Below are 13,223 nucleotides of genomic sequence, written 5' to 3' on the forward strand. Positions count from 1 at the left end.
GTGATTTTATATCCAAAAATTAGATTTAATAACAAAATCTTTTTTTACTTCTTTTCAAGAGATCATAAATGTTTTGTCAAAATCTAGTCAGATATGAACAATACAGAAAATGGTGTTCATAATATATAAATATTAGAAGATGTGGTATGAGTGCCAATGAGACAACTCTCCATCCAAGTCACAATTTGTAAAAGTAAACCATTATAGTTCAAAGTACGGCCTTCAACACGGAGCCTTGGCTCACACCTAACAGCAAGCTATAAAGGGCCCCCAAAATGACTAGTGTAAAACCGTTCAAACAGGAAAACCAACGGTCTAATCTATATAAAAACGAGAAACACTTATGAACCACATCAACAAACGACAACCACTGAACATAAGGTTCCTGACGTAGGACAGGCGCAAACAAATGCAGCGGGTTTGAACGTTTTAATGGGCGCCAACCTTCACCCTACCTGAAACAATAGTGTAACATCACAACACAGAAAGACACACTATAAAAAATCAATTGAAATGGCTTAACTCAATCAAAAGACATATTACCAAAACACGTGAACAACACTGAACGAATAAATTTGATCTATGTACAATGTAAATACAAAATTAATAAAACAAGGGGGTTAGATGTAAAACAATTTCAAAAAGACAACCATAATCTTGGACAAAATGCCGCCAAAGAAAATAACGTACACAGGTCAATAAAAAGAATTTTGTTGTAAGGTATACATGAAGTATGGAAATAATTTGTACAAAATAAATAATTTTGTTGTTCCTAGTACGAGAACAAAAGGGAAAATTTATCGTCATACTAAACACTTATCAAAGGTGGTATATATTAAAAATTGTGAGACTAGATATAACACTGAATAAGTACACATTAAATAACAAAAATACATTATAAATTGTATCAACAGGTCAAATTAACACGAAAATACGATTTGAGAGTACTCGCAGTTACTGAAAGCTAGTTAAAAGCCAAAAACTATTAATAATAAAAATTCATGCATCAAAGACTAAAATCAACTAAAACACATCCCAGGGATTTAGTGTTTTAACGTCATGGACAGTCAAAGAAGACATGACTTGTGCAATGCCAAAATAAAAGTATCGACAGGCAGTAGGATAGTTAGAAGTTAACGTGTTTATAAATATGTATAATGTTATAGAATGAATTTCATAACAGCGTGGACATGGACACATGGTAATTAAATGTTATCGTGTGTATCACTGGCTGTCAACAACAAAGACTTCACGCAATTACAGTATGTCCGGGGCATCTACATACATAATTACTATCTTTACACATGTCCATTCATAAAATAAAAGATTTTTACATGAAAGTTTATTGGAATGTGTTTGGAATATATTTATATACTCACAACAAAAAGTTTCTTTTGACAGAATGAGTATATTCAGAGGTGAAATCATCAAGTAATCGAGAAAAAAAAACGTAATGTTTTTCTTGCACACACGTTCTGTGGCTCCTTAAAAAAAGAAAACATTTATTCGCACGAGTTGATGTAAAGTAACCTACGATCAACTTTCATACAAAGATTATTTTTGTTGGTAATAAGAACCCCGGACCTTCATAAAAAATCATTTCAGTCGTCTGGGCTGCACGATTTTTTGTACGGAACAAATTTGAATTCCCATCGAAGACTCCAACGATAAGATTTTCGTAAACATTTAACTATCATTCAAACACAAAATCACTCATGAAAATATCAAGACGCATATGAATCCGGTCTTGTGTGCAAAACTTACGTTGATTGGAGTCAGAGTAGCTTTTGTAGAAACATTGATATTTATTTTAGATTTTGTTATACCTGAACACGTATTATAACAAAAGTTACGGGATCTTTATTCTTTTACAACAAATTAAGCAGGTAATTTCAATGAATTTGGGCTCTTAGTCATAAATCTTTACTCAGTAATCGGAGTACAAAATTTGTGCTCGAAACACTAAATCCAGTTTTTTGATTGGTTGATTTCTGATTCTGAGTATGATAATTGTACTCAAAAGTTTAATAATTGAAAAGCCAGGTCTTACTCAACTATTTTTTTTTGTTATTTGAGGATGCATGTTTGAGACAACTCTGAATAAACGTTTATTTGCAATTTTATTCATGCTGATTTCAATAGCCTCTTGCATAGTCACCCCTCCCTTAATTTAACTGAATCAGGAATGGTGCCCCCCCCCCCCTTTTACAATTTGAAATTGTACTAACTTCTTTTTCGGTTTCTGTTTTTCAATATATATCCATGTATTTAATGATATGTTCACAATACATCTGTTTTGGAATGATAAATCATGTGCACAAGACTAAACTGGTCAACTGTTACACGAGCTAATGTATAGGTAATTATGTCAAGATAACAGTAACAGTGTACTAATTACCTTTAAACTGGGTGCACTTGTTTAATTATTCTAGTTTTAAAGGATTATGAACGAACATATTTAATTCATGGATAGATACTGAAACACAAATTAAAAAAATTAAGTACAATTTTAAATTAAATCGCGGTGATACGTCCATTCTTTTTTCATATCAAAAGAACAAATGCATTTAACAGATCGGTATAGAAAGATGTGGTATGAGTGCCAATGAGACAACTCTCCATCCAAGTTACAATTTATAAAAGTAAACCATTATAGGTCAAGGTACGGCCTTCAACACGGAGCATTGGCTCACACCGAACAGCAAGCTATAAAGGGCCCCAAAAAATTACTAGTGTAAAACCATTCAAACGGAAAAACCAACGGTCTAATCTATATAAAAACGAGAAACGAGAAACACGTATGAACTACATAAACAGACGACAACTACTGTAATCAGAACAGATCGGGCCCATTTCCTAAGTCGGACATGTACTATTTGGCATACTTATGTCCCCGTCAATGCATGTATGAGTGTTAGTTTATAAATAAAGCATTTTTACTTTTCACATTTTGGCGAATGACCAATCCACTGAATGATTTGCAATGCATGATTGACTACTTGTCTATTACTAACACACTACTTAATTTTTCACTTATTAACAGAAAAGAATTTTTCTTACTTTTTTTTTCTCTCGCTTAATTGGTGATATCACTTCTGAATATACTCATTCTTTCAAAAGAATCTTTGCTGTGGGTATATAAATATATTCATAAGAAATTCCAATAATCTTTCATGCAAACACATTTATTTTATAAATGGACATGTGTAAAATAGTAATTAATTATATCCCCATTGAGAGGCCCCTGACATACTGTAATTGCGTGAAGTCTTTGTTGTCGACAGCCAGTGACCGACACGATATCATTTAAATATCAGGTGTCAATGTCCACACTGTTATGAAATTCATTCTATGTAGATAAAGTCATCTCTATATAGAAAATGAATGTGGACGTGTATTTATACATCAAAAAAAAAAAAAAAAACGTTTGAAAAGAATACAAATTTAGTTATGTTTTAATTTGCTGATGACAAAATCGATAGTTGTGCCAATGTAAACTATTATATTCAAAGATCTAAATACAACATTGGTAAGATAATCTTTACTAATAAGTTTAAAGGTTCGATGAGTTTACACGGATCACATAGTGATTTCCGCGCTTTTAGTACACTATTACCGTAAAATTTAGCACCTGAAATACCGTTTTTAATAAGTTTTCTACAGGTACAGCCAAATTTACTAATCAAATCTTTGTATCTATGAAAGAATTCAGTAACAGTTTTAAGCAATTTATGGTAACGAAATCCCTGACTTAATAATTTACCAGTGATGCATTGATTACGTTCGTTAAAATCTATGACATCATTACACACACGAGCATAACGAAAGATTTGGGATATATAAACACCGTATGATGGAGCCAAAGGAACATCGCCGTCTAAAAATGGAAAATTAACAATAGGGAATGAAAACTCATCTCTTTTGTCGGAAATTTTAGTATGGAGTTTCCCTTTAAAAATTGAAATGTCTAAATCTAGAAAAGGATAACTACTGCTGTTTATGTTAGATTTATTTAAAGTGAGTTCCTTTGGCTAAATTTTGTTAGTATATTTAGAGAACTGGATTATTTAACGAACAAATATCATCAACGGTAGGTATTGTTGAATGTATCAACCAAATGTAACAATGACGTGTCTTTACTGAGTTTGGTCATAAACTGAGATTCATAGCAATACAGGAATAAATCTGCTATTACAGGGGCGCAGTTAGTGCCCATAGGAAAACCTACAACCTGTCGATAGATTTTATCGCCGAAACGTACATATATGTTGTCCAGGAGAAAATTTAAAGCTTCAATCATATCTTCACATTTCCAGTAAGTGCATCTAACATACTTTCCTTTTTCGTTACAGAAAAAGGCTTTAAACGAGTAACAGCAAATAAAATTACAATGAGATTTTTCAAAAGACCATTTAATTAAATATGAAAACTTTTTCTTGATAAGATTGTGTGGAAGTGTAGTGAAGAGGGTAGAAAAATCAGAACTGTCAATAGAATTAAAAGGCCCATCAAAAGTACGTATTTTATCTAAAACCTCTAATGAATTTTTAACACTCCAAAAATAATTAATACCATTATTTTCATAATCTTCATTACAAAAGTTAATAACAAGTTCTTTGATAGTAGTAAGGGAGTTAGTTAGAAGCACTGACAGATTAGTAGTAGAACACTTACTAGATGTGGAGATGAAACGGAATTTAAATGGTTGTTTGTGCAATTTTGGTAACCAGTACATAGTCGGGACTTTCAAATGTTCGGAAGAGGCGTTAAGCTGGGTAGTGGCAGTGATATGCTTTACAATTTGACTCTGTGGAGCGTATGGATCTGAATGTAGACGAATTGATAATTTCGTTTTGGAGAACTTCCGTGTAGTATATGCGTCACACCACCACTACATTGTTGGCTGCTTTGTCTGCCGATACGAACACAAACCGTAGCGAGTACTTGGAGTTTATTTTTTATTCTAGAAATGGGTATATCATGGACCTTATTATTAATTTCAGAATGGTTTTCAAAATGAGATATACGAATATCAACAGTATTCATAATTGTATTCAAATAACTGTCTAGAGATTTTTTATCAGATTTTTCACGTTTGCACCAATTTTTACAGTAGGCAGACAAAGCGTTTTGAATGACCTGCCGACACTGTTTCCAATCTATTATAGATGGAGGACGATATTTAGGTCTTTTCTTAAGAAAAGTTTTGATGTCACGGTCTTCGACGATGTTGAGATCTCCTGTAATGACATGACCATAGGGAACATATCTCAAACTAGATGTTTCACAGTCTCAAGTGGAAGGAGCATTATTTTCTATTTTGACGTCTGCTGAAACTGACGTATAATTACAATCAAACTTCTGCTGGTTTTTTTTTTATAAGAATACGAAATAATTGGTGGTTCTGTATTATCAAAATATGGAGGTATTTGACTATGGATGGTAGAGTCATTGAATATACTAGATAAGTTAATAAAATCAATACCTCTATTTATATATTTTAATTTAAGAAAATGTCGTTTATTATTTTCAGGTTTATCGATACTAGGAAACAGCCTGTGATAACAAAAGGCTGTAATAATACAACTGTATTCATACAACGGGCTAGAAAAAATGAAATTTTATCACACTCCTGAAAAATAGCATATTATTTACTTATTGGTATATGACCCAGTTTGCATAATACTTGATGTCTACCATTATTTTCTATTATAGATAACAGATCAACAAGTGTATAATTTATACGATGTTTAATACGTTGATTACGGTTTTTGCGTTTACCATGAGACCTATTATTCCTTAGACGTTTATCGACAATATTAATGACATCGATAGAAGTTTTAGATATGTTCCCCAGTCCCAATATTTTGTCATTGAGACCGAGGGGATAAGCTGTTTAAAGTCTTTTATATCCAAAATAGTTCGCGAACTTCACGGGATTTTTCAAATTGCTTGTGTAATTGTTCTGGTTGTTTCTGAACGGTTTCAAGTAATGTTCTCATTGATCATGTTGATTACAAAAATTACACTTATCATTTATTATTATTTTCCACTGCAATAAAAGCTTTTTTTCGTAGGAACAGTATATTGTAATAATGTCTGTCTTTATATTTTAAAATTATATCCAGTCAGATATTCAAAAATGAATTGGTACAATGAATGCATATTTACAGTTTCAGATTTCTAGGATTCCAAGCCGCCAGTTTTACCCTATAATTGATTACTCTGTTTTATTTATTTAGTAAAGAGTTATGTAACATTTTATTTGATAATAATGAAATCTCAATGTAATATTTTATTTGATAATCTTATTTCTCTGAACATTAACTGTCCATTTAGTTTAAACTAACAATGTATCACTTTACTTCTCTGAATTTCTATAAGACTATAATTATATAATATTTGAGTGTCCTATTTTACCATCAAGCATCGTTTTATTTTTTATTTGAACGATTTATTTGTTAATTGAACGACCTATTTTTTATTATTTGATAACTTTTTTCTCAATACCGAAATACTATTTCAGTGAAGAACACAATTGCTACGGTCTCAAAGATATTACTTTAACTATAGTACCTAACAAGATTTTGTGAAGGAGACGACCCAGGCCGCAAAATGATCAAATTGACTTTTTATGTTAAAAGAAATAACTCATAGCTTACATTTGAATTAGGTTCGAATGATGACAGATTGCATTTTTTTTATATATGTATTTATTCATGTTATCTAATGCACGTACATATTTTTATTTATTTATTTTAATAAACATTTAACATTAGGCCTTCTGAGTTCAAAGTTGCAACTTTTGTTGCACACATTTCAAAAGCATGAATAGATTTATTTTGATTATCAAACAACAGTTTATAATCATTCGAAGCTCAGTTTTCAGTGCAGCTAAAATCCATATTTGTATGGATAGAATTGAGAATGAAAACGGGGAATGTGTCAAAGGGACAACAACCCGACAAAGAGCAAAAAAAAAAACAACAAAGGCCACCAATGGGTCTTCAACGCAGCGAGCAAGTCGCGCAACCGGAAGCGGACTTCAGCTAGCCCGTAACCAATAATATATACTAGGTCAGCGAAATGGACGCCAAACTAAACTCCAAAACATATAAATGAACCAAAATCTAAAAAAAACATACAAGATTAACACATGGCGCAAAAACCAAACCATCATATCCTCATATAACTACTATTCAAGCTTACCATACTTCTTTCTGTTTAAAAAAAAAAATACCTGACTTATAACCTGAGGTTACTGAACATACCGGATTATTGAAGTCGCACAAATTTTTAAAGCGATATTTGAAACCCATTAATGATTTTTTTAAGGGTTTTTTTTTTGTGAAAAAGTTCCTTCAATCCAAACCCACACTTAAATCAATAACAAAATGTTGCATTTCTATATTGCAAAGACTGAACAATACAATCTTAATCAAGCCAGACGAATATTGCACGCAGGAATACCTGAACGTGTTATTGCTAAACAATTTCACGTCAAAAATCCTCTTTCTGTCCTTACAACAACGGTACAGACAGACGGGATTTGTTGTTGCCCACCCATGACCAGATCAATATGTAATGACAGCGCCACGTCAATAAAATTTAATTACGCAATGCCATTTGCAGGACATGTTTACGGTCGCAACGTCAACTGTTCATCAAGTCGTTGAATGCAATCGTAAACAATTTCACGCAATAAATGTTTCCACAATACTGAAATGTCAAAAAACTGACTGCAGAAAATCTTTTAAGTCTGAAAGTTTAAACAGCAAAATTACCAAAACACACTGTAATGGGTAGGACAGATGCCATTTCAGAAGATACAAAACAGAACCTAAACCATGCCCAATAGAGCTGGTTGACTTTTGTGTCAATCATTTAAGCGTTGGTTCCAGACAACCATGCCTTCGACGGTGACACATTCATTTATAAGGGAAAAACCACGGTTTCAGTGCACACCACATGATTTGAACATTAAACATGACGCAACCGCTTCAAGTTTCAACTTGCAAAATCTTTTTTTGACAATGAATTAGTGAATGAAATTTATGATTTTACATTTATTTTGCAAGAATTGCATATTTGAAAATGAAAATTTCAAAGAATAATCTAGTGTTGCGTTTTGAATGTCCATCAGTATACATGTATTTAGAATATAACAAAAGAATACATGTGGTCGACTTTAACTTTTAGTATAGAATGATGACAGAAAGCTAACGACAAATCATAAATACAATTGTTAATCCGTAAACAAGAGTAATTTTATAATTTCTTAAATAACATTTAAGTTCTGGACTAGTGTTGCCATCCTTGTCTTGATAAACTGTTATGTTCTGACATAATATTTGCAGGTCAAATTTTAACAGGTAGACAGGAAAAGGTGAAGCCGTTATAGCCTTACCTGATCGAATTGCGGAAGATTCAACAACAATGACCAGTTCATATCAAAATAAGTGTTAGGGGAAAACACGATCGGGAAAAAAACTAATCACCCAAAACTGTTGATGGCTCAATAAGTCTGTTTGACTTGTGTCTAATCAAATTTGTGTTTATGCAAATAGAATATGTTTAAATTAAAATCAGACACCCATCTTATGCATTGGTTTTTTTCTATACCCAAGTCAATCTTAAGTTTCTATTTAGAATTAAATATAATATTTAAATAATCCAAATAAGTGAAGCATTTTCTTTGCCTCTTGAAATGAATTACAACAATGTTATTTTATTATTTTAAATTGACATGAACAACACACCGGTTGTTACTAGTGGGGCATGAGCTGCTTAGTCCACCCAGGAGTATGGAAAGCCTCAGCTGTTATATATTAGAGATTTAAAAAACATTATGCTGAAGCTTAAAATGTAAACTTAAGACAGCGTGATGTTGAATTGGGTCATCAAAATGCTAACTCTAAATTACAATATGCTAAGTTGAATCTGCGCAATGTTGACTTGCAATGACAAGTGCTTTAGTTGCGATAATATAATGATAAGTCACGATGTTGTGATGATATGCCAAACACACGTTACGTTGAGTGTAAAGTACATGATGTGAAGTTGACGTTGCATGATGTTAGCTTGCAGATGGATAATGCTCAGTCATCCACTTCCACTGCTATGATAACAAATAAAAAGAATAGCTAAAACTTACGGTGCTGACTTGTTATTAATAAATGTTGAGCTGAGATAGTACGATGTTATATCATTGTGATATTGCGATAGGTCTATCGTGCAATCTGTTGATTTAAAACACCATGATGTACAGTTGAAAGTACATTATGTTAAGTTAAGATAACACGATGTTACACCACTATATTGAAATGAAAGGATACCATACAATGTGTTGACTTAAAACAACACGATGCAACGTTGAAAGAACATGATATTAAGCTAAGATATCACGATGGTTTATCAGTATAATGTCACGATGGGCTTACCATACAATATGCTCACTTGAAACTACACGACGTACAGTTGAAATTTTGTAATGTTAAGCTAAGATAGGATGATGTTATATCATTATAATGTCACGATAGGCTTATTATACAATTTTATCATTTAAAACTTCACCATGTACAGCTGAAAGTACGTGATGTTAAGCTAAGATGGCATGTTGTTATATCATTAGAATGTCACAATAGGCTTACCACACGATATGCTCATTTAAAACTACATGACTTACAGTTGAAACTAGGTGATATTAAGCTAAGATAGCATGTTGTTATATCATTTGAATGTCACGATAGGCTTACCATACAATATGCTCATTTAAAACTACACAACGTACAGTTGAAAGTATTTGATGTTGAGCTATGATAGCACGATGTTATATCATAATAATATCACGATAGGCTTGTCATACAATATGCTCATTCAAAACTACACGACGTACAGTTGAAAGTACGTGTTGTTCAGCTAAGATAGCACGATGTTATATCATTATGACGTCACGAGAGGCTTATCATACAATTTGTTGACTTGAAACTACACGATGTAAATTTGAAGTAGTTTGGTCTTGACTTGAACAGTATAGAAACATAACGGAAAGTCAAAATAAGGGGGTGAGGGTGCTAGGATGAAATTTGAAAAAAAGGCAGGACTGGAGTTATGAGTAAAAAAAAGGCAGGATGAGCAACTTGACAAAAAAAAAGGCAGGATGACAATTTATGTAAAAAAAGTCAGGATAAACTTTTTAAAAAAAGGCAGGACCGAATAGAGTGAAAAATAAAAAGGCAATGATAGAGATTACAACTAAAAAAAATTGCAGGACAATATTTTTCATCCTAGCCACCCCCCATAAAATCAAATGGTAGCTCCCTAAAACATTACAGAATTATGTGAATTGAAACTGCAATTCTATGGAAAAGAGCGAGGGACAAATCCCCAGGATTTTTTTTTATTTGCAAGTTAATAAATATTAATGAAATTTAACTCAAGAGGCAAAATGATATACAAAGAAGGTTTTCCATAAATTCATAAAGCAAAAGAATTACTCATCGCTATACAGTACACTTGAATACAGTTTTTCATATTCTATATGTTTTGATTTTATGCAAAGTTTTGGATCAAAATACCAAAATCTGACAGAATTTTTTTGATGAACCATAACCATAATTAAGAATATATCTATCTATGTTGTTTCTTAATATATGCAACATAATATTGTGGCAATCATATTTCAATGTATCTGTTCCAAGTCAGGAACCTCGTCGGTAATTGTCATATCTTAATGATGACAATTCTTTGATGAATTCTGTTTAGCGTGTTACCCTCACTATGTCTTTTGATTTTTTTCGTCGTTGGATTGCTGTCCCAGTTATGCATAACCCACATTCCCGTTTAATCATACAGCGTTTACATAATAAGCTTTGCAACTGTTAATTTTTGTAAAGATTAAACGACTTTTTATAATAATCCTCATGTGATTAGTTTTTTTTCTCTCCTATAAATTCCTTTTACACGATAAAAAATATATATATCACTGACAGGAGATACAAAGTCTTATGCCTTAATCTGTGTTATCTCCTCTAACAAAATTCAAATGCTCTGGGAAATGATCTACTATTTATAACGTTAAATAAAAAAAAAAGCTTATAACACCACATCCGTGTCAGAGTTATCAGATAATTTTAATTTAATACCGCCCCCTTTTCTCCGAAATAAAGGAAAATAATTTGGACTTAATCTAAAAAATAAAACCCAACAGATCTAATAAATGATACGCTAAAGAGTAGAACTGTAAAAAAATGTGCTTTCCCCCCCCTCCAAAAAAAACCCAAACAAAATAATGAAATTATTGATTGAATAATAATCTATAAAATTCGAATGTATCCATATGGATGAATTGATAGCTAGGTGGAAGAATCCTACTGCATGGGACCAACCCAAACATAAAGTATGGTAGATTCTGTTGTATACTTTTCGCTCATACATGAAGTCTATGAAACCTAATGAAATTTGACCTAGAGTCTCCAGTCTAAATCGTCAACTTTCGAAAAAAAAAAATACAACATTTACAGCAGTGCCAACTAATTTTTCAGCACCAAGTAAGATAGTGCCCAAGTTTATCTATATATCCACTCGGAGAATGTTTTATTTTTTTGAATTGGTAAAGTCATTAATGGACAATGACCCCTATAACTTATAATAATAAGCCAATTAATGATTTCCGTCACTTATTTTCTTGTCCATAGTGATTTTCTTGGTTCTTTGCAGCTTCTCTCTATCTTTATGTGTTTTCAAAGAAAAAAGAAAAAAATGAAAAATCTGTAAAAATTGTTAAAGTACTTATTATTTTGGTATTGCTTTGATTAATTTGTAGATATGTTTTTTTATGTCAACAGTTTCTCTCTCTCTCTTCTAGTTTTCATGAGTGTGGTCTAAATTAAAATCGGTATATTTTTTTTTAATTATTTGCCAAAATGTAGTTTATTCTTTTTTTTTTTAAAACATAATAAAAAGTTTGGGCGACAGAGCATTTTGCAAGCTACAGGTTATGCAGTATTGTCAGATTTTGTATAAACCATACATGGAAAACTCAATTTTAGAAAATAAAAAATAAAAATTGGGATCACAAGACTTGTTTTTCTGTCTACAAAAGCAAATTAGTTAAAGTCCCTACGCAGTCCATCATTAGAGACGAAATATGCCAAAGGGATTTCAAACTCATAAGTCGAAAACAGACTGACAATGCCATGGCAAAAAATTAAAAAAAAATAAAAAACGACAAAAATAATGATATCCGAGTTGTCTCCCCTTATTTGAAAAGTTGAAAAAGAATATGCAAAAAACGTTCTGTATTCAAAAAACAAATAGTCGTTTTAATCAGATAAATTACTTAATTTTCTTCATCAAGATGAAAAGTACTACATATGAATAACATTTCTCTCTCAAAATTTGTATATTTTTTAAAATCTAGACCGATTGTGTTGTGCTATATGAGAATCTAAGATGGCGGAAGACACCCGATCTACCCTAAGGGCAATATCTCTAATGAGAAAGAAATTTACAATTTCGGTCACGTCGAGTAACTTGTAGATCTCCTTTTGTTCAAAAGGGTTTCTGTTTTCATTTATCTATCTATTATACTGTTTAGGGGCAGGGGAGAATCGAAATAAAAAACTGAATAAAAATACACAAAAATGGACAAAAGAAGGCGAAAGATACAAAAGGGATAGTAAAACTCTTAACCAAACTAACAATGTCATGACAAAAATTCATCAGCCGAAATAAACGAGAGAAAAAAAGATCAAAAGCCAAACAACAGTATATTAAGCGCAACATAGAAAACCAAAGACTGAGGAACACGAAACCCTAAAAAAGGGGTGATCTCAGGTGCTCCAGAAGGGTAAGCAGGTCCTGTTTCATATGTGGGACCCGTTTCTTGGCGATTTTGCAAATAAAGAAGGAATATGTTATAATTTTCGAGGAACTCCCAAAAAACATGAATTACAGGGTGTCAAATCGATAAACGTGTTTAAAATAGGCTCCTTTTCATAAAAAAGAATTGATGATAATGTATTTGACAAATGTGTTTAGTGTACAATGGCAAATATTACATGCATATAAGGACGAGAATATGTAAGTGTGATATGAATATGAATAAATCTTGGCTCTGTACAAGACATATTTTGCTTGCTTAGCCGAATGTTAAACAAACTAGTTGACAAACCGTCTCTGACAATCTATGGAAATCCAAATATCATCGGTTTTGATTAAGT

Source organism: Mytilus californianus, unplaced genomic scaffold, assembly GCF_021869535.1.
Source record: "Mytilus californianus isolate M0D057914Y unplaced genomic scaffold, xbMytCali1.0.p SCAF_3, whole genome shotgun sequence".
NCBI lineage: Eukaryota > Metazoa > Mollusca > Bivalvia > Mytilida > Mytilidae > Mytilus > Mytilus californianus.